General features: G+C 39.8%; 1 long non-coding RNA gene and 1 other non-coding gene across 2 annotated transcripts; both read left to right on the top strand.

Moving 5' to 3' along the window:
- Nucleotides 1–20,462: 20,462 nt before the first annotated feature.
- Nucleotides 20,463–23,650, top strand: LOC100476298. Its single transcript, XR_854776.3, has 4 exons — nucleotides 20,463–20,608; nucleotides 22,850–22,962; nucleotides 23,237–23,294; nucleotides 23,477–23,650. It is a non-coding gene; the product is annotated as an uncharacterized LOC100476298 (long non-coding RNA).
- Nucleotides 23,067–23,155, top strand: LOC117803899. Its single transcript, XR_004628020.1, has one exon. It is a non-coding gene; the product is annotated as a small nucleolar RNA SNORD87 (small nucleolar RNA).
- Nucleotides 23,651–23,743: the final 93 nt, after the last annotated feature.

The following is a 23,743-nucleotide window of genomic DNA, read 5'->3' as shown; positions in this document are numbered from 1 at the left end:
CACCAGGAGCTTGGGGGTCAGAGCCACGAAGCAGAAACGTCTGTCCGGGAGCGCACTGAATCTCAGAACGGGTCTCTCGTCATGTCTTGAACTCCCTTTCTTCTCTTTCTCCCCAGTCTTTACTATTCCTCTTTCCAGCTGTAAAGTTCATTTATTTCTCAATAACCTGGAGTGTTAAAGAAGCTGAATTTGATCCAAGATTATGAAATAGGAAAGTATATTAATGGATTTGGTTGAACCGATTAATATAGCTGTTGAACCATCCTTTTATTTTTCTACTCACTGAAGTTTTCTTCCAGCTTTTGGCAGTGAAATGAGGTAAAAGACCGTTTGAAGGCAAAAACCGTCATTCAGTTGATTCAGCTGAACATGACCATATTTTGTCTCATATCTGATAGCCTGTACTTTTCATTCTCTTAATGTGAATACTCCTAGTAATGTGACCAAAGCATGTCTTTAAAAGAAAAGGCATATAATAAAAACTTTTACATATTAATATGTAGCAAAAATGTTTGTATATTTAAATATTTGTGAATATATTTACCCATTCACATAACACTGAAAGGAATAAAATGTAATATGAGATATGAATTCAGCCATTCACTATTATATGTTATTGCCATAAAAAGTGCTATGACTAATCTTTTATCTTAAGGCATGAAATCAGAGTTCTTTAAAGTTACCTGAAACTGAACCTAAATACTACATTTCATAGCAAGAGTTTCAGAAAGATGGTTTTCTTGCTAGTAATAATCTATTTGGCTGTAGTTGTTAAAGCATTTAACTGGAGAAAAATTATGACTTTTGTTGAATTGCCAGACTTTCCTAAATCATCCTGTTAAATAATTAAGCTTTGCCTTTGGCAGTATTACCTTTTATTTCTTCTTGTCCATTTACAGAAAAGAAATGTTTTAATGCCAAAGAAGTATATTTCTGTCATAGGTTTTCATAACATGTCACTAAATTGCTAAATATGTTAAGAGCTTTTGGTAGATTGGAAAATCTCAAAGGAGAAATTGCATATTGTCACCCAAAGGTTCAAAGGAGTATGCTGTTTTAATTCGTGGTGCACGGTCAGGATAAAGGTATTACTAAAATAAAGCATTAATTTGGAAAATTAATTTAGTCTGTTAAATTTGCATCTATCTCTGGGGATATTTAACAAATAGTTCAGGTACTTAAGATACATTTGAAATCTTTCTAGAAGATAGATAACTATTTGGCATTAGTTTCTTCACCATGCCCCCCTTAATGGAGTATGTATTAGGACTGGGGAGGGGACGTATATTTGGATCACAGTGCTATACAATCTACAATATAGCAAGGGAAATCCTAAATTTTTGTCATTCCGTTCAGCTCTCAGCAATATGACATACATTTAAATTCCTCTTAATGAAAATTGTAGAAGATAGGGAAGTGCCTTTTTAGTAGTATAACCAGTTCTAACAGACTTTATTTTTTTTTTAAAGATTTTATTTATTTATTTGACAGAGATAGAGACAGCCAGTGAGAGAGGGAACACAAGCAAGGGGGAGTGGGAGAGGAAGAAGCAGGCTCATAGCGGAAGAGCCTGATGTGGGGCTCGATCCCACAACGCCGGGATCACACCCTGAGCCGAAGGCAGACGCTTAACCGCTGTGCCACCCAGGCGCCCCTCTAACAGACTTTAAAAGTATTGTTTCCTTTTCTGATTATAAAAATACACTGCAGTTTATTGTATGTCAATTATGCATCAATAATTACATTAAAAGTTTATATATACCTGTTTTACAAATTAAAACTTAATAATGAAAGGGATTACATAGCAAATAAAAATCCTGCAATGGAAGAGGGTGTTTGGGATATAGAGTAAGGGTGGGGAAATCTATTCACACATTACCTGGTAATAAAGACTGGTTTTGCATTTTTATAAGCCTTATTTGGCCCAACTACTTCAATCTGCAGTTATAGATATCCTCAACAATTTTTTTCTTATCTATTCATGGAGACTTTATTTAAACTTAGAAGAAACTGTGCAAAAAGAAAATAAATGCTAATTGACCTTACTGAAATACCCAGTCCTTATTCTAGTTGAAATTGCTTATTAGGTTAAATTATTCAATAATTTCTCTTTCTGTCACAGGTCATTTTATTCATGAAAGCAACTAACCAGTTATCAAGAAAAGAGAAAGTATTCAGACTCTAGTAAGATCTCTCTCTCTCTTTTAGTGGGGAGAGGTAGTTCTATATATATTTCCAGCGCATCATTTTTTCTTTTTATTTAAGCCTTGGGGTATCATAGTGCCATTCTGAGGAAATAAGCCAATACAGACAAAACATTTCTGCAAGTGACCTACGTGATTGCTTTAAAAATCAACACATGAATTGTACTTGGCATAATTATAAGACAAATTGCTTGTTGGCTCCACATAAAATTGTATTCTTAGCTGGCAGGGAGAAGAAATTATAAATCAAACAGGTTGCTTCTGATCCAAATTTATATATTAGATATCTTACTTTGAGAGGATAGCTTAATCCAAATGCTCTTTCCTAACGAGGTATAGGTTATTGCAGAGTATATCAATCATATATTTTACTTGAAAAGATATGAACTTGGACTCTTCGAGCATTGGCAGATTCTGTTTTAATCTGGTAACAAATTCTTTTTTTAAAAAAAGGTTTATTTATTTATTTGAGACAGAGAGAGAAAGCACAAGCAGGAGGGGCAGAGGGAGAGGTAGAGAGAGAAAATCCCAAGCAGACTCCCACTGAGCAGGGAGCCTGACATGGGGCTCAATACCAGGACCCTGAGATCATGACCTGAGCTGAAACCAAGAGTCAGACGCTTAACCCACTGCACCACCCAGGTGCCCCAAGTTTTTATTTTTTCTTTAAACATTGCTGGAGGATGTGATGTCTACAGTTTCCCAAATAACTTACAACTAGTAGCGTAGTGTTGCTGTCTTCATGGTACACTTTTGATTTTTTAGTTTTGTTTTTGTTCTTACTGTAACTTTAAAAAATATCCAAAAGCTAAGATACCCAATTTTTAAAAGGAACACTAGGGAAATATAAAATTATGTATCTCAAAGAAATTAACATGTACTTCTGTTACATACTGGTAGCAGGATAAGACTGTCTTACTGAAAAAAAAAATGCTCCTTAAATCTATAGATTTGCTTCCTATAAACTTTGAGTACCGCACAGATGGTACTGCAGTTGGGAATCTGGGACATTAAGTATTCTTGCCTAACTACATAAACCGGGGAAGGGCTTCCCTTCCTATGTTTATACAAGTCTTAGTTTCAACTTATAAGAGAAACCAGCTCGGTGAAATACACCTCAATCACTCAAACTCTTTCATTATAAATTATACCATAGCATTCAGCTGTCAGAAGCTTTTAAATTATAAACTGAAGAATAATCTTAACTATTAGGCTTAAAGATTATGTCAATAGTCATTTCCTGTGCCTATGAATGTTACTGAAGAAACTCATGCATTCTTGCCTTCTCAGAACCAAGAAGTATGTCCATAGGGAGCTCTGGAGGTGGACTTAAATCACTTGTGTCCACTTTGATGGTCAATGCGAGGTCTAAATAAGAATTGATTTTAAACATTCTTATTTTCCAGAGTTCTGAAATCACTCAGTTTAAAAATCTTAAACGTGTGCTATTAGAAAGCATGTCAGTACTTTACGTAGATGTGTATATCATGTGAATCAGTTTTTTTTAAATTAAGTTGTATTTGAAAAAAAAAAAAAAGGCCTGTGCAAGACTGTTTCTCTTTTGTGTGCAGCACATCTGTGCCTTTTGCTGATTGTAAGCCCCCATCCTGGAGTCCTCTTGAAACGTAGGCCATAAGCAAGTGGAAAAAGTGGTGTGCAATGGCAGAAACAGGAGAGTCAAGAGAAGGAAGAACGGTGGCAAGTGGGAAGCTATTTCCAAATCCTCCTTTCAGAAAGAGGAGGCCAGTTTCACCATGGAGTCAATCAGACTCTAAGAGTGCAGTTCTGGAACACACCGGAGAGACTGCCTTCAAACGACCCGACATCAGGACAAGACCAGAACAAGAAAAAAAGCAGCTGATGCTGACTACACGTGACTGAGAGGTCCAGAGAGCAGCCACTCGAGGTCTCAGGAAGGACTAGCCCCAGGGGGTTCTATTTCCCTCTCTGGCCAGACAGCCAATGCCAGAAGCTGGACAATGTCTAGAGTGATAGTGGTGGTGGGAATGGCTTGACTCAAAACAGAAATTTCTTGTCACTCCAACAGTAACTGCTCTTCTCCCCCTCCCCCAACCCAGGCAAGCCCCACCCAGACTTATGGCCACTCTAGGGACACCCTCATTACATTAGTGCTTCCTGCAAGTCAGACTTGAGGAAGTGAGGAATGGGGAGGCCAGAAGAGGTGAAAAAAGGAATCGATTCTAGATAAAAACCTAAATCCTACTTCCTAATAGGAAGTGAGTTGGGGGACACCTATGTAAGTGAATTTCCTTGGGGCGTGAAGTAGTTTGCTAACAAGAGCGGATCATATTTTATATATATATATATATATAGATAGATAGATAGATAGATAGATAGATAGATAGATAGATAGATTTTATTTGAGAGTGAGCACAAGCAGGGTGGGGGGCAGAGGGAAAGGAAGAAGCAGACTCCCCGCTGAGCAGGGAGCTCCACTGGCTTGATCCCAGGATTATGACCTGAGCCAAAGGCAGATGCTTAACCAACTGAGCCAGCCAGGCGCCCTGGGGATCATATATTTTTAAATATGAAACTGATTAAATAGTGTGCAGGCTCCCCTACTCACTGAATTAGGGACCTCTGGTTAAGGGGAGACTCCTCCTAGAACAAAGTCGTTGTACGCCTTTGAAGTCACAAAACTGACTCAGACACCCTAGTAAGATAATAGACCTAAACTTCAAACTTTATTAAAACAGAAAATAAAATCTGAAATTCTGAAAGTGGCCCTCTATGAAAAACAGCCAAGGTTGGAGGCCTCTAAATAGAGGATTTCTCCAAGGGGTAACAGAGGGGTGAGTTAGGCCAGGAGGCAGACAGGGAGAAAGGCAGACATAATTCTCCGATGTCATCACTGTGGGCAGAGTGAGGAAATGTGGGGCAACAAGGACATGGAGACAACGGCTGGCCTTGCCACACTTTTCTAGGCAAAGCCTGGGAGGCTGGAGACTCCTGGCAAAGCCCTGGATTCCACCCAGAGCCACACCCATGCAGAAGGCGGTGAGAGGCGGTGGCTGAGTGAGGATCCGGACAGCTGGCATACTGCAGCCAGGTGCGGAAGCCAGGATGCCAGCAACCAGAGAAATGGCAGAATAGGGGGGCCTCAAAACAGAAGGTTGGAAGCAGGACTCAGGGCCCCAGCAGTAACACCAGCGTGACACCAGGGTAGCAGGCACACGAGGGCAGTCAGGTCTAGACCCAGAGGACAGAAGGGCACGGGAGCCTGCAGTCTCTCCCTCCACCTCCTTCAGATACATAACTTCTCCTTGAAGCTAACCAGGGACTGAAGGGGAAGGGCAGGTAAGAAGTCCACAGAGAGGAGAAAACAGCCTCAATAAAGTCAGCTTTTATTTGCACATTTAACTGACTGTTTGGCAGATGTTTTTCGTCTTCAAGGGTAGGTATTCCAGAACAAGATGAAGTTGGATACAGGACATAAAGCTACATTATTTCCTTCACATTCAAGTCATAGCGTGGACATTTTAACCCACTATACCATTTAGATTAACTATTAGCATTGATAATTTATAACATAATTGTTCAGTTGTGTGGTTTTTTGACCTTATAGTTTAGAACACACCTCAATGAGGGACTATGATGACACTGAGGACATTCATAGACCTCTGCAAATGGATTAGGACAATTCAGAGAGTGTGAGAAGCTTGCCCAGGGATGCCCAGCTAGTCAGTGGCAGAGCCAGGATTCAGACTCAAGCTCTGAGAGTCTGGTTCTTACCAGCTCTAGGCTGCCTGCCCTGTTACCTACCTGGATGCTTCAGGCATTCCAGTGTCCTATCCCCAGTCCTGCTGCAAAGCACCCTTCTTTGCTTCAGGTCTCTCACTGTGATAAGCATTTGGCTTATTTACCCTCAACAAATTTCCCTTGCCTTTTTCTCCTGTTCCCCTCAGCTCATAAAGTTGATGGGAATTGTAGCTGAGGAAATTCACATAGACAGCAGAGAAGTCAGGAATGTCTTCTCTGGCTAATTAGCTCAATTAGATGGAGGGTTAAAAATGGCAAGGTGAAGCATGACACTCATACAGAAAAACAACAAAACCCAAAAAGCCATAAAGGAAAAAGATGGGTAATTTTGACTATATAAAAATAAACTATATAAAAATAAACTCAAAACGAAAGATAAAAATCATAAGACAAAAAGCAAACTGGGGCAGGGGTGGGGTGTCAGGGGGACACAACATATAAGATACTCACAGTAGTAATTTCCTTTATATAAAATCAGCTCGGGGCACCTGGGTAGCTCAGTTGGTTAAGCATCTGCCTTCAGCTCAGGTCATGATCCCAGGGTCCTGGGATTGAGACCTGCATTGCGTTGCCTGCTCAGCAGGGAGTCTGCTTCTCCCTGCTTCTCCCCCTATTCCTCCCTGCTGCTTGTGCTCTCTCTCATGCTTTCACTTCCAAATTCTCAAATAAATAAATAAAATCCTTAGGGAAAAAAGTTCTCATCACAAGAAAAAAAGTTTGTAACTATGGAGGTGATGGATGTTAACTGAATTTACTTTGATATTTTACAACACATATATATATATATCAAGCCATTATGTTGTACACCTTAAACAATGTTATATGTCAATTATGTCGCAATAAAACTGGGGGGAAATGGTTAACTGGACTCAGAAGATAAGTGATGATTAATTTTTCTGGCATACTGGAATTAATTTGTTTTAATCAGGCCCTAATGCTTGAGAATGTTTCTGTTTTTTTCTTTTAAGATTTTATTTATTTATTTGAGAGAGAGAGCACACACACACACACACACACACTAGTGGCGGGGGGCAGAGAGAGAAGGAGAAGCAGGCTCCCCACTGAGCAGGGAGAATGACACAGGGCTCAATCCCAGAACCCCAGGATCATGACCTGAACTGAAGGCAGATGCTTAACCAACTGAGCCACCCAGGTGCCCCAAGAATATATGTTTTTGATGAAAATAAATCTGTAGTTTTTATCCTCATGCCTTTTCCCCCCTCCCAGATAATATTAAACGGAGCAATGGTGGGGGGGAATGGCACAAATTTAAAATACCCATTATTGGCGAGGATAAGGAAATGGGGACTGTCACACTGTTGGAGTGTAAGCCCTTTTAAATACAATTTGGCCATATCTCTCAATATTTTAAGTGTATACACTCTGATTTAGTAATTGCACATTAAGGGCTTTACCTAAATATACTCTTATATTCACAAATGTAAGAATAATTACTCCAAGTATTCATCTTTTACTTTGCAATTTATAGATTTAATAATGCAGTGTTGCCTGCAGTTTTGGCCGAACCCAAGTAACCTATCAGAAACGCAAACCTGAGGATGTAACACACCTGCTGAAATTCCTTGCAACATTCCCTAACGTTCTAAGTTCGCCTATGAAACCCCTACCTATATCTTGCCCTTACTCCACCACTTCCTATCTTACACTTTCCATTATAGAACACACACACACACATACACACACACACACACTGCTATTTCATGCTTCAGTGCCTTTATTTATAAATCATCAGTTGGTCCACAAACATTTTTCATTATTTTTTATTGAAGTATAATAATATACAGTGTCATGTTAGTTTCAGGTATACATTATAATCATTCAACAGTTTTAAACATTTCTCAGTTCATAACTGTACTCTTAATCCCCTTTATCTATTTCACCCATCCTCCACCCACCTCCCCTCTGGCAACCACCAGTTTGTTCTCTGAATTTAAGTCTGTTTTTGTTTGTTTGTCTTGTTTGTTTGGTCATTTGTTTCTTAAATGCCACATATGACTAAAGTCATATGGTACTTGTCATTCTGTCTGATTTATTTCACTTAGCATTATACCCTCTGGGGTTGCAAATGGCAAGATCTCATTCTTTTTTATGGATGAGTAATATTCCATTGTAAATATATACCACATCTTTATCCACGCACCGGGGGATGGACACTCGCATTGCTTCCATACTTTTGTAAATAATGCTGAAATAAACATGGGGGCGCAGGTTTTTGGATTAGTGTTTTCATTTTCTTTGGATAAATACCCAGTAGTAGAATTAACGGATCATATGGTATTATTTTTAATTTTTTGAGGAACCTCCATATTGTTTTCCATAGTGGCTGCACCAGTTTGCATTCTCTCCAGCACCGCATGAGGGTTCCTTTTTCTCCATATCCTCGTGTTTTAGATCCTATCCATTCTGACCAGTGTAAGGTGATATCTCACTGTGGTTTTAATTTGCATTTCCTTGGTGATCAGTGATGTTGAGCATTTTTTCATGTGTCTACTGGTCATTTACATGTCTTCTTTGGAAAAATGTCTATTCAGGTCCTCTGCCCATTTTTTAAACTATACTATACTATATAACAGTATAATACTATATTATTACTATGTTAATATTTTTTAACACTACAGCACACACTGTTCATTGCTTGCTATATCAGTTAGGAATTGCATTCAGTTGCTAATAAAAAAGAGCCAACCTCAGGGGCTTAAATAAATTAAGACTTTATTCTCCCATGTAAAAGAAATCCACAGGTAGGCAGTCCAGGGTTGGTAAGATGGCTTCGTAAAGTCACCAGGGTCCAAGGCTTCTACTTATTTCTCATTGGTCAGAACTGGGACACAAGTTCACCCCAGGTATAAGGAAGGTATATCAGTCTGGGTTTTGTTGAGGTATCTGCTCCAGCTAGTTTAAAAAGAAAGATGCGGGACACCAGGTGGCTCAGTCAGTTAAGCATCTGACTCTGATTTCAGCTCAGGTCATGATCTCAGGGTCTTGAGATCCAGCTAGGCATCAGGCTCCATGCTCAGCACGGAGCCCGCTCAAGATTCTCTCTCTCTCCCTCTCCCTCCTGCCCTTCCCCCCCACGCACACACATGCACTCTCTCTCTAAAAAATAAAAATAAATAATAAAAGAAAGAATGGGGTACCTGGGTGGCTCCATCGGTTAAGCATCCAACTCTTGGTTTTGGCTCAGGTCATGATCTCAGAGTCTTGGGATCGAGCCCCACGTCTGGCTCTACTCGGCACAGTCTGCTTGAGATTCTCTCTCTCTCCCCTTCTGCCCCTCCCCCTGTTCATGCTTATTCTCTTTCTCTCTCTCTCAAATAAATAAATAAATACAATCTTGAAAGAAAGAAAGAAAGAAAGAAAGAAAGAAAGAAAGAAAGAAAGAAGAGAAAGAAAGAAAGAAAGAAAGAAAAGAAAGAAAGAAAGAAAGAAAGAAAGAAAGAAAGAAAGAAAGAAAGAAAAGAAAGAAAGAATGAATTATAGAGCATTAGTGACTTACAGAGTCAGAGATGAAACAAACTCAGGCTTCACTTATAGGAACAATTTCCAAAATCATTCCACAGAACTGGGCTGCCAGGGCAGCTGATACTTCTGCAATGATCTGGACTCTGCCTGCCAAATGCGTAACTACCCCCACAGTGGCTGACTCTAGAAGCACACTGCCTTTGCTGCATATATGTCGGCAAAATGGATGGCTTGTGGTCTGCTTTTCCCATCACATAACTTGATTTAGAATTCAGTTTTGTACCAATGCATTTGATCGGCAGGACCCAATTCACATCCAGAATCCTAGCTGCAAGAGAGTCTTGGAACATGTAACACTTAGCTTTTCAGCCTCTCAAGTACAGAAACACAAATAGCTATCGAGTGAGCCAGTCTCCAGCATCTACCACAAGAGGCAGGGGAGACAGGCAAACAGACTGGCTTAGCCCTAAGACCAGGCACAAAACACAAATAAAATCAGGGTTTCATTAGCAGGGAAGAGGGCTGGGGTGGCTACAGACAGCAACAAGAGTGTCTGCCATCGGTACCTGACCCAGTCTTAAAAGATCAAGGAAGACTTTCCTGAGAAGGCAAAGAGGAGGGGCATCTGGGTGGCTCAGTCAGTTAAGTATCCAACTCCCAATCTCACTCAAGTTTTGATCTCAGGTTCATGAGTTCAAGCCCTGCTTTGGGCTCTACTTAAAAAAAAAAAGGAAGAAGAAGAAGGCAAAGAGGACAAGAAGAGTATTCCAGGCACAGGGAAAAGCAAAAATATGCTGCTTTGACAGAAAGCGCATGGGGGTGGGGAGGAGTGCCTGGGTGGCTCAGTCAGTTAAGCGTCTACCTTCAGCTCAGGTCCTGATTCAAGAGTTCTGGGATGGAGTCCCAGGGCAGGCTCCCTGCTCAGCGGGGAGCCTGCTTCTCCCTCTACCTCCACACCCCCACTTCATGCTCTCTCTCTCTCAAATAAATAAAATCTTAAGAGGAAGGAAGAAAGGAAGGAAGGAAGGAAGGAAGGAAGGAAGGAAGGAAGGAAGGAAGGAAGGAAGGAGGGAAGGGCCGGCTGGCATGGGGAAGGGGGATGAATACTTCACATATATTATCTCATTTCACCCCATAAAAATCATAAGAATGAGTACTATATCATCCCCAATTTGCAAATCAAGGAGGGCCTTAAAAGGTATATTAAAGAATTTGGATTTCAAGGTAGCCAGAAATTCTCCATAGGAATGCAGAGGTATTGGGTGTTGGGGAGCTGCTGGGAAACAGAGAGAAGAACACAGACTTACAAACAATATAACACCACAAATATAAAGATGGGGAAAAGTTATTTGCAATGCAGGTAACTGTTAATTGACAAAAGATTAGTATCCAGAATATATAAAGAAATCTCATAAATCAATTTTTAAAATTACAAATAGTCCAATAAATAATTGGGTGAAGGCTAGGACTTACAGAAGTGAAAACCCAAAAGATTAAAAAGCATACCAAAAAAATGAAGGAAAAGAGAAAATATATGTATAGTTATCTTTTCAACCTCATGCCAAATGCAAATTAAAATAACAATAAATACCATTCCACATTTATCAGCTTGGCAAAAATGTTTAAATTCTGAAACAAGTTTTGACAGGAATGTGATACTACCACTTGGTAAACAATTTGACTATATTAAGTATGAAGATGCATTCCTCCTTCAATCTTTCAACCCAGCAATTCAGCTTCTTGGAAATGGTGTTCTGTGAGAACCAACTGTTAATCATTCAAGTATTCAAGTATTATGCAAACCAGTTGTTAGCATCTTGAAATCAACCATGATGGGAAATCTGCAACCACTACAAATCAGGGTTGGGTGTTTTGCTTTGTTTTTAGATCCTGTTTGCCAGAATACCACTGTACATAGAGAAACTCTCATGCATATGCACAAAACAGTGTGGAAGAAACATTCAGAATCTATGCCATGTTTAATTTTACGGGGTATTAATTTCAGGACATCATTTGCAGTAGATCATCACTATGGTACAAATAACAACATAATTTAACCTTAGTTTGACTCTTTCAATTACTTCCACATTCTCAACTCTCTATGTAATCATTCTTAAACAATTTCTTTAAACAGTAAGAAAAGTGTATCATTTCACAAAACAAGAACTGGAGGGCTCCCTGGCTGGTTAATTTGGTGACTATTCGATGTCTTTAAGTTGCTTGATTTCTTCTCCTTTCTACTTTGCCATTTCCAGCAAGCTCCCCTCATTTAACAAGATGGCTGCAACAATGCCAGGAATTCTTTCACAGATGATATCTAGGGGTAGAAGAGCTATTTCTTCCCATTTGTATCTTTTCATCAAAGAAAACTTTCCCTGAAGTCTCCTAGAAGACTTCCCCTCAGGTCCCACAGGTCAGCTTGAATAATTTCAATAACATTCCATTACATTTAGAATTTGTCAAAGGATTTAAGTAGTTGTTTGCAAGGCTTACTCTTAACATAAAAGTTAAAATTTTCAACAGAAGATGAAAACCCTAGTGTCTCACAATGACAATTAAAGCCACTCATTATTTTAGATCCGGGCAGAAATCGTAAGTAATTTAGGTAATTTTCACCAAAATTATCTCAGTAAAGTTCATGTACTTCAAGTGTTTAAGAATCAACTTTCATTCACATCAGTGCCCTATTTTCTGACAATTTAATGTATTTTTCACAGATTTGGAACTTTAACCTTGACGAGAGGTATAAATGCTATGATTATCTTAATGTCAATATTATGTTTAAAAATAATCTTGCCTGAGGTAAAAGGATCTTATATATAAAAGTCATGCATTTATGACTAGGGTCATTTACATTTCTCTTGCATTAAGTCTATTTTGACATGCTTACTATTGAGCAAGGGAGAGCATAAGCATGCGGTTATTATAGCCAACTTCCTTCCAGTTCCAACCTCATGTTCTGCTACAAACATCCAGGGGAACTAGAAGGTTCTCCAAATCATTCACTAATATGAAAGAGGACGGAAGGGCAAATGTATTAATTTACTAATGAGATTTACATGTGTAGTACAGCCTATAGATTCTGACAGCTTAAGAGAAAATAATATCCTATACGCCCTGAATCCACACATATGTCCATCTATAAAATGTAAACTTTCTAAGGTAATCCTGGTTATACTGTCAAATCAGTGGCTCTTTGTTAAAAGTTACTTTTGATAAACTGCTATATCAGATTTAAACCATAAATCTTTTCCCTTGAAGTGGTTTTAGTTGTATCTGCAAACTGGCAACATTAACTCAGTTCAGCAACTTGGAGACCAGCAACCCCCAGGGATGCGCTCACTGCTGGAGAATACCAAACACTTTCCATAATGCAGGTCAAGGGTGAAGGAAGGAGTGATGATGAGCTGAAGGGACAAATTTTACAAATGTGTATTTTTGCAGTTGGAAGCAAAAATGTACTATTTTAATAATTATTTTTTAAGTTCAATTATAAAATTGCATACACACAGTAAAAATCCAAACAGTAGAGAATGGTATACAATAAAAAATTAGAATACCACTTTCCCCACAAACCCTAGTTTCACTCCCTAGAGGCATGCATTATAAACAGTTGCTTTTATATGCCACATTTTGTTTATTCATTCATCCCTCGATGGATATTTGGTCGTTTCTACCTTTTGGCTCTCATAAATAATGCTGCTATGAACATTGGTGTACAAGTATTTGAGTATCTGTTTTCAATTTTGGGGGGTATATACTCTGAAGTGGAATTGCTGGATCACAGGGTAATTCTATGTTTAATTTTTTGAGGAACCGCCATACTGTTTTTCCCAGTGGCTGCACTCTTTTACATTCTCACCAGCAATGCACCAGCAATGATATGAGGGTTCCAGTTTCTCCATACCCTTACCAATGTTATTTTGTTGTTGTTGTTTTGATAATAGCCATCCTAACGGGTGTGAAGTGTATCTCACTGCAGCTTTGATTTGCGTTTTCTGAATAGCTAGTTATATTGAGCATCTTTTTCGTGTGGTTATTGGCCACTTGTATATCTACTTTGGAGAAATGTCTATTCATGTCCTTTGTCCATTTTTGCACAAAGTTGTTTGATTTTTTTCATTGCTGAGTTTAGGAGTTCTCCATATATTCTGGATGTGTATCCCTTATCAGATTTATGCTTTGCAAACATTTTCCCATTCTGTGGATTATCTTTTCACTCTCTTGACACTGTCTTTTAAAGCACAAAAGTTTTTTATTTTGGTGAAGTCCAACTTATCTATTTTTCCTTTTGTTGCTTGTGGTTTTGGTGTCATATCCAAGAAATTATTCCCAAATCCAAACTGATGAAACTATTCCCCTGTTTTCTTCTAAGAGTTTTATAGTTCTAGCTCTTATATTTAGGACTTTGATTTATTTTGAGTTAATTTGAGAACTTCATTCTTTTGCATGTAGATACTGTTTCCTCAGTACCATTTGTTGAAAAGATGGTCTTTTCCCCATTGAATGGTCTTAGCATCCTTGTCAAAAATCAATTGACCATATAGGCAAGTGGATATTTTTTAAGCATAACGGGAATTTATTCACATTATTTTTTGTGTGTGGAGTCCAACATGGGGCCTGAATTCAGGACCCTGAGATCAAGACCTAAGATGAGATCAGAGTTGGAGGCTTAACCGGCTGCACCATCCAGGCACCCTAAGTTATTCACATTAATCAAGGTCATCTGGCAAGCCTAGTCTCTACATTGCCTTTTTTTTTAAAGATTTTATTTATTTATTTGACACAGAGAGAGAGAGTACAAGCAAGGGGAGCAGTAGAGGGAGAGGGAGAAGCAGACACCCCATTGAGCAAGGAGCCCAACGTGGGGTTCAATCCCAGGATCCTGGGATCACGACCGAGCTGGAGGCAGATGCTTAACCAACTGAGCCACCCAGGCACCCTTCTATATTGACTTTCTTTTTTTTTTTTTTAAAGATTTTATTTATTTATTCTACAGAGATAGAGACAGCCAGTGAGAAAGGGAACACAAGCAGGGGGAGTGGGAGAGGAAGAAGCAGGCTCATAGCGGAGGAGCCTGATGTGGGGCTCTCCCATAACGCCGGGATCACGCCCTGAGCCGAAGGCAGACGCTTAACCGCCGTGCCACCCAGGCGCCCCATATATTGACTTTCTTAAGTCCCTTTGAAGGTGACAGACGTGAAAGGGAAAGGGGAATTCTAAATTCCAAAAATCCCTTTACTATTTTTTTTTAATAATTAATTTTATTTTATTATATTATGTTAATCCAAAAATCCCTTTACTATTAAGAGCAAAGTTTAAAGGAGTAAACATTAAGTTTTGCCTAGGAAAAGGAATCTCAAGAAGTGATTTAAACGAAGTTTCCATGAGAGAGGAAGAAGATATACAAAGGCTTCAATAGAAAAAGAGAGAGAAGAAAAAGAAAGGTCAAAAGTCAGGTCTAAGTTCTTTACCTGCCCCCATCCTCAGCGCTGGAGATGGTAAAGTAGGAAAATATATGAGTGTTAGTTTGGAGGTGATGTCTGAGGTAGAAATGTAACTTTGGGCAATATCAGTACATGCTTTTATAAAAAGAAGTGGGAATGCATACTAGGCAGCCAAAAATTAATAAATAAACAGTATAAAGAGACCGGAACATGTCTGTATGCTGCTGGAATGGTCCATTGGTAAAGGAGAGATAGATGCGGTGGAAGAGAGAGGATACTTGAAGGAGCATCCTTGAGCAGGAGAGAATCAAAAGCCTTTAACAGGAGGGACACATTGGGTGGGGAACAATAGGACAGTTGGAGAAAGTGGGCACTAATGCAGAGTGGTGCCCATTGGATGATTTCCCAGCTGGTGGCTTCTCTTTGTTCAATGGAGAAGAAAGAATGTTCCAGTTATCAATTTACTGTCTTTCATCTCCAGATCTACCCCATATTACCTGCTCTGTGATAATGGACCTGGACCATATAAACATTTCTCTTTTGCCAAACACATAATGCTAAGGTACTGAAGGGAGATTGCAGGAGGAGCTTCTCTTCCTGTTTCTGGTTTTCTCCTCTCAACAGGTTCCTACAGTGCACTGTGGCCCGCACCACGTCGCACCTTCCTGTGGGTAGCTCCCCCTAGCGATCCAGAGGGCACCTTACTTCTCTACCATTCACTTACCACAAAGTCTGGAGCGGCCTCCACCAACCTGGTCCTTGCTAGGTTCGGCCTCTGCTCAGACGGGGTGGCAGCTTCAATATGTTATTTCCAATTCTTTAAAATTTCCTTTTTCTCTTAACAGACGATCCCTTATTACAGTTAATTCTCTTTTTTAAAAAGTTTTTATTTATTCATTTAAGTAACCTCTTCACCTAACATGGGCTCAAACTCAGGACCATGAGATCAAGAGTCGCACACTCTTCTGACTGAGCCAGCCAGGCACTCCTATATTTAATTCTTTATATTAAATTTTCCTGTTTAAATTACTTTGTGGTTTCTCTTTGTGGTCTCTTAAAGGGTTCTGACTTACCTGATAAGTTATAAGCTAAGAATGTAGGGGAAGGGAAAAGGGGAGATTTGGGGAGAAATGGCTGAAATAGCCTGGAAAAGGGGGTAAATAAATTTGCCAGACAAAAGTAGGATTTCCATTCCACTGTTTGGATGTATTGTAGTTCGTTTTACCAGTCTCTGTATATTTAGGTTGTTTACACACACACACACACACACACACACACACACAATGTGGATGTGGACGAATACTCTTCTAATCTGTCTACCTATGCTTTTGGAGACATCTTTTCCTTTCCTTTCTATCTGCCTATTTATTTTTGACTGCTATGACTGCTGACTCCTTGAAAAGACCACCAAAATGACCTATTGGTACAACAAAGTCAAGTTCATTGCTTATCACAAAAACTTGTAAGGAGGGAAGGATAAGGGAAGTAAGGGAGACTACTGCCTCGACAGGCTTGATAGCATCCTAGAAAGCAGAGGGCAATGGCAGGGTATTTATGAGGTTTTTGAGAGTCTGGATTAGGATGGGTCTTTTTTTTCTTTTTAAAGATTATTTATTTGAAAGAGAGAGAGTGTAGGGGGAGGGGCAGAGGGAGAGAATATCAAGCAGACTCTCTGCTGAGCACGGTGCCCAATGCAGGGACCCTGAGATCATGAGCTGAGCCAAAATCAAGAGGCAGATGCTCAACCAACTGAACCATCCAGGTGCCCCAGGATGAGTTATTCAATGTTGAGGGGGCTTACTGAGTTTGGGCAAAATTCATGACATAATCTGTATAGACATAGCTCTGAATCTTGGATAGAAACAGTCATTTAATGACACTGGTGGAGGGATCTGTGTCCGGAAGAGGGCATATTAATTCTCATGAGGAATAACTGAGTTGGTCTATGGTTAGGGAGGGGAAAAAGGACTTTCCAGAAGTTTGAGTTAGGTAAAGTTTCTTAGACATAACAGCCAAAGCTAAATCCCTATTAAAAGAAAATTAATAAGGGGCACCTGGGTGGCTCAGTCGGTTAAGCATCTGTCTTCAGCTCAGGTCATCATCTTGGGGTTCTGGGATTGAGCCCTGAGTCAGGCTTCCCACTCAGCAGGGAGTCTGCTTCTCCCTCTCACTCTCCCTCTGGGCTCTCTCTCCCTCTCTCAAATAAAATAAATAAAATCTTTTAAAAAAATTAATAAATTGTTTTTCATCAAAATGAAACTTCTATTTGAATGACACTACTAAAAGAATGAAAACACAAGTTATAGACTGGGATAAAATACTTGTAAATGATATCAGATAGCAAATAAGCATTTAAAATATGCTCAATATTCTTCAGGGAGAGGCAAATTAAAAGCACAATGAAATATCACTAGACACCTATTTGAGTGTCTAAAGCAAAAAGACTGACCATACCAAGTGTTGACAAGAATATGAAACAACTAGAACTCTCAAGCACTGCTGATGGGAATGAAAAATGGTACAACCACTCTGGAAAACAGTTTGGCAGTTTCTTACAACATAAAACATACACCTACCACACAATGCACTATTCTACTCCTAGGTACTTATCAAGAGAAAAAAAAGCACATGTCCATACAAGACTTATATGAATATTCATAGCAGCTTTATTTCTAATAGCCAAACACTGAAACATCCAAATGTCCATTAATAGGTCTAGGATAAACAAATAGTAGTATATCCATGTATGGGAAAACTATTCAGCACTAAGAAGGAATTAACTGTTGTTAAATACAATGGCATGAATGAATTTCAAAACAATTATGCTGAATAAAAGAAGTCAACAAAAAAGGTACAAACTGGGGCGCCTGAGTGGCTTAATCGGTTAAGCATCTGACTCTTGGTTTCAGCTCAGGTCATGGGATCAAGCACCCCTCCCCTTGGGCTCCACGCTTCACAGGGAGTCTGCCTGAAATTCTCTCTCTCCCTCTCCATCTGCCCTCTCCCCCCACTTGAGTGCAAGCTCTCTCTCTCTCTCTCAAATAAATAAATTAATTTTAAAAATTCTCTCCTATTCTGCCCCTCCCCCTCCTCTAAAAAAAAGAGTACATACTATATGATTGCATTTAAGCAAATTATAGAAAAATGCAAACTAATCTATAGTGACAGAAAGTAAGTCAGCAGTTGCTTGGGGAAGGAGTTTGAAGATGGGATTTCGGGGGCATGAAGGAGACATTACAAAGGAACATGAGGAAATGTTTGGGGGTGATGAATATGTTCATTATCTTTCATGGGATGTTTCACAGATATATACATGTCAAAACTTACAATTTTTTCATTTTAAATATGTTTAATTCTTTGTCAATAAAGTTGTGTTAAAGAAAAGCTATTTTTGCTTTTGTGGCAACTTTTGAGGCAGAAGTTGAACTGAAAATTTGAACCCATCCTTCCTCAGAATTCCTGCACCCTCCATCATGACACTATAATATTATTTTCCTTTGCAGAGCGACGAAAAGAGAGCTCTTGAGGCTTACAGCAATATCCCAAACCTTAAAGTTAAGATTCCTGCTGAGGCAAACACTGTTGATAGCCTTCTTAACAGCCATTCCCCCTTCTCTTTCTTTTCTGCCACAACCTACATTCTTACATTACAAACTGATAACCTCTGAACATGTAACCCAACCATGGTCAATGGCACCTGAAGGGTATTCTGGGCAAGATTTTCCACCCAGATTAAAAGAGAAAAAAATGTCCCTTCTTCCTGCCTTTGGATGTTGTTACAAGAAGATGTGATCTTTATAGCTGTGGGAACCTTTTTGCTACCATGAGGGAAAATCAATAGTCTCAGAGAAGACCACCAACTCTGACAATGTTGCACTGCTGAATTAGCCAACCCTAGAGCCAGCTACCTCTGGACTTCCTGCAATGTGGAATAATACACTACCCATTTGTTAAAAGCCATGTAGTTGCACTTCTTGTTAATTGCTGTTGAAAACATAACATTTATTTAATGGATTAAGCAATTAAAATAACTAACTTAAAATGATAATCTGAAAATGGGTGGCTGTGGAGTTTTAGAACACCTAAATTTTAGTTATGGAATTTAATTGTATCCAGTCTGAAGAAAACATATTAAGTCATTAAGGCAGTGGCCCCTCTCATATTCTATCCTCCCAGGTCAGGTATCTCTTGGAAGCAATGCTGATAAAGCCTGGCCACGTGAGCACTGACAGGAGGATAGGAAAACTAGCAACTTGGGAGCTATCCTGTAAGGAACTGTTGTAGAAGCGTCCCTGCTGGTCTCCAGTTCCTTCCCATACGGCCCTAGGCACTGAGAATCTACCTAAAATGTTGCCCTAGCACCTATAGTTTCAGCCTCCAAACTCACCCTCCTCTGTAACTTTCAATAATGGTGGCTCCCACACCTGCCCATTCAGCTGTAGGCAAAGGCTTGGTGGAGGTGGCTGTCCAACTTGCAAAATTAGGTGGTAGAAGTAACATCCAGCCAGGAGTCTGCGATGGCAGACTGAGGCCCAAAGCCACTACCTGACAGAAGAAACTGCCCAGGTGAGGCCCCAAAGAATTTTAAACCCCTATAAAACATTCAGCAAAAACTTTATATAGAAAGAAATCCTTTGTAAAATTGAGTATAACCACAATTTGTTTTGCAAGGTTTCGATTTTTATACCATATTTCTTTGAGGCAAATATATTTTGTACTGGATTTTGTATGAATTTCTTAGGCTTTCGGTTTTTAAAAAAAAGATGTTGTGTCTTTTACTAATTCAGTTGTTTAATTATATGCTTTCATGTGTATTCTTTCTGACACAAGATCATCAACCTGTCTCCTCCAGCACTAAGCCTAGTGCTTTGCAGCCACGACTTAATATAAAATGACTGAGAGAAACAAGGGGGCGGGGAACATAACACAAAACACAAAAATCAAAGCAAATCAGAACATGTTCATAAACAAGGCGGGTGACTGCTTTACGAATGCTGTTTTTAAATCCTCTATAATTATTATCGATAAAAACAGCAGCAGTACCTGTTGTTATAAGAGAAATGTAACAGCTTCCTTTTTTCTGGTAACTGGTTCTTCTATGTGTGTGTGAAAGGGTCGATTCCTGACACCCTTACTCTAGATTGGGATGTCCAATACCACCAGTTTTTTATGCACTGAGCTATGGGAGAGAGTAGAAGACTAAGCAAATATATTGTACTAGGAAGGGGAGACCCTTTCTTTCTGGAGCATCTTCCGCTCTCTTCGGTCCTTTACAACTAGGAGATGAAACATTTGCAGACTCAGCAAGAGCTCTCTAGGTGAAGTCCTCATGAGTTCTGAAAGCCTCTACAGAGTTCCAAAAGTCCCCCCCAAGAACTTACGTCGTGGCACTCCACCGCAGGCCAAAACGCCACACCTCCCGCCTACGCCACACGTTTGGCCGCACGCTGGGGCCACAAACCCGAACACTCGCCCTAGTTCTCCGCCAGGGAACCGCGGTCCAGCGAACGCCCCTGACCCCGGCAGGGGCGGGGCCAAGGCCCGGAAGAGGCGGGGCCAGGAGTGCCAAACGCCTGGCGGAAGAAGCGGTTCTTCCTTTTCCACGCGGCCACCGAAGGATGAGGGTTTGTGGCGCACCATCGGCCAAGCGGGCCGGACGGCAGCGTCTGCGGGCCAGTCGCTGGGCTCTTCGAGGTGGGAATCGTCTTTGTTCCTCCTGTTTCTGCCGGGAGCCTGATTCCGTGCCGGCACCCATGCCCGCCTTGGGCCTTCTGCCCTTGGGTGCCCGCGCCCAGGGCCTCCGACCCTTGCCCGAGCGCAGCCGAGTGGCCCGCAGGGCCGCGAGGTCGGCCTGGGAGGCAGCTTTCCCCTTCGCCTCCCGCAGTTGATGCTCCCGGAGCTTACTTCCAGGTCATTGGCTCAGTCGCATTTTTTGAGTAACTAGCCGCGACTCTTAACCTGACCGTTTTAGTAGACCCTGGTTTCCACTGTTCTAAGCTCAAAAGGTAATAAAGGGCCTTCTCAGATTCAGGTGGTTCTGAGGCGGCCGGTACGGTGGACGCGTTTGCTGCTCCTCCGGCCCTTTTCCGGAGCCCTTTTGTATCCCCAGCAAAGCCTTGTGTGCGGCCTAGAGGGTTTTAGGGTCCCCTAAATGGGCTGTGTATTTACCCTAGTAAGGGAGCATTTTGTAAAAGGGGGAAGGGATTATCTCTAGGATGTTAAGACAGCCTTAGCTGTACTTTGTGATTGGCTTTTAAAATTAACAGCAGTTTAGTAACGGTTCTGGTAGGGTTTTAGTAGAGTTAACGTCGCATTCGTGAGTCTTCCTTTGTCAGTGTGCTGTAATAGACGTGGTATTGAAGTTGGAGAACAATATGTACTGTGTACATCCCCGTCCGCCCTCCCCCCAGGCCATAAATGCCTCCTCTACCCTTAGGTGTTCGCGTTTATATAGAGATGGGTATTTCTGGACATAATAAGGAAGAAACTGGTCAACAGCTGGGAGACTGGAAAAACATTGCCTATTCAAAAACAAGTTATTAACGAATACTTCATCGAGGAGACTTGGTATAATATATGGTTTTTTGTTCCTCCCCCACATACGTTGCTGTCAACAAGGCAACTGTGATGGCTAAAAGTAGTTTATATTTGGTATTAGTCATCTTTATTTTGAGGCCTAAGGGGCTTGAATCCTATTTTTATTGGTCAATACTGGGATTTTTTAAAAAAATTTACCAACTAAATATTTGGTAAAAATACCGATAATGTAGGTAATTCCTGAAACAATACAGAGCCCACCAAACCATTTAAGAACTGATTTTACCAATACAGTGGTGTCTCATTTCTTCCCTGTCCCATTCTCCTGCCTTCCACCCTGAGGTGCCTATCGTCTGCACTTTTGTATCCCCTCTCTTAGCTTTTTGAGCTGAATGGGGTGGATAGCAGTTTTATTCCAAATATGTGTCCCTAAATATTCTTGTAGGCTTTACACAAATGGGATTATGCATGTAATTGTCAGTAGTTTCCATGAATCTCAGTACACTGAAATTTTCCAGTTGGAATTATTCATAACTAATAGTTTGTGTTCCTAATATTGATTATGTGAAATTATTTGCAGACTTGAAAATGATAAATTGTTTTGCAAGGTCCAACATTTGATGTGTCTTCATAAATCATTTCCAGTAGCCATCTGGTTCAATTATTTATCCTCCTGGGGTGCTGTGGGATATGTATGATCTGTGGCCCTGGCCATTCCCTTTGTACTACCTAAGTGTGCTTTCAGGCAACCTGGGACTTAATTCCACAAGACTGTCCAATAATGATGCCCACATAATGTATCTGCTCTAAAACTATATTAGATTTGCTATTGTGATGCTGTAGTTGGAGGTCTGCACACTTGTTTTTATATATCTGACCTTTAACCTGATTCATATCTCATCCTTGTCAAGCTCTGAGACAGAAAAGCAATGGCTAGGTACTCATTAGGACCATCATATCTTAAAATCGATAACTGCCACAGTAAAGAACATCATATGTGTCCACTATTTTTTCCTATTCATGCTAATAAACCCATTTCCAGCTTGGAAAGATCATTTAGGGAATTACTAAGGCTTAAAGAGTCGAAAGTACTAATATGCTCAAATCATTGTAAAGATTTTAAATTTTGGATTTACGTGTTTTGACTACCAAAAAAGGAATTAAGCAGAAAGTACTTTGTTCATTAGAGATGTCTTAAACAACAGAAAATTTTTCCAGTGTATGGCCTCAGTGTTAGTAATTTTATTAAAAAGGTAGTTGGGAGTCAGAAGGGTTGCAAGTACTATGTTTATGGTTCCTGATAAGAAGGAAAAAATCTTACTGGACCATTCCTACAGATAAGATGCCAAACAAACAGATGCAAGTACAAATGAGAACTCAAAATATTTTAATTTCCAGGTGCATCAAAGCCTATGAGGTGAAGATGAATGAAAGGCATCCTGACGTTTTCCAGAAACTGCTCACAGGATGGCTGTGATAAAATCACTAGGAGCACAACTGCATGTAATGAGGTACCAAAAGTCAATGTTAATTGTGTGCTTTTTTATATATTTGTGGTACTGTTCATGAAGAGCGGTCCCAAAAATGTTTAATATATTTTTGACATAGGTTAAAAACTGGCACAATGATGACTTAAATTACTTTTTGCCGTTTACCCAGCTGAGTGTTTCTTTGAAGAAATAATTTTAAGACTGAGATGCCAGTAACCTATATTGTTTATGTGAATTACTCAAGTATAACGCAGTTTTTAATTAAAATGGGTGAAACATTCTTTTCCCCATATAGGTAGCTGCAGATGAATATTCAAGTCCAAAACTATCATGGTTGAAATTCATTACCTCAAGTAAGTAATTATGATTTGTCAAGTAATCACAGCTATTAATAATTGAAAAGTATCTGAAACTCCAAAGGGCTAGGACCATTTTCTGTTAAAATTGCCTCTGAGTGTCAGGAGTATGATTTCTTTTTGATTTTTGATTATGAAATGATTTTCACTGTTGGTTTCTGATTTTTTTTTTCTTCTAGAGGCATGCAATTGGAAGGAAAAATGAATTGGTCAAGAAGACAGGAATTGGAACAGATGATGAAAATTAGTATTTTATTTAACATAGATCACCTCACAATAAGTTTAATGCAGAAAAATACATGTTTGAGTACTTGTAATTGCTGGACAATAAAGTCTATTATCTTTAAAATATATCAAATGTTTAAACAGCTCCATTTTCATAATCACTAGTAGGACTCGTTTTTAACATACTTTATGGATAGTATGTTCTTGTCAATAACCAGCTC

The sequence above is a fragment of the Ailuropoda melanoleuca genome, chromosome 9, assembly GCF_002007445.2.
Source record: "Ailuropoda melanoleuca isolate Jingjing chromosome 9, ASM200744v2, whole genome shotgun sequence".
Classification (NCBI taxonomy): Eukaryota; Metazoa; Chordata; class Mammalia; order Carnivora; family Ursidae; genus Ailuropoda; species Ailuropoda melanoleuca.
Note: the sequence above shows the minus strand (reverse complement) of the source record. Positions and strands in the feature narration are given on the sequence as shown.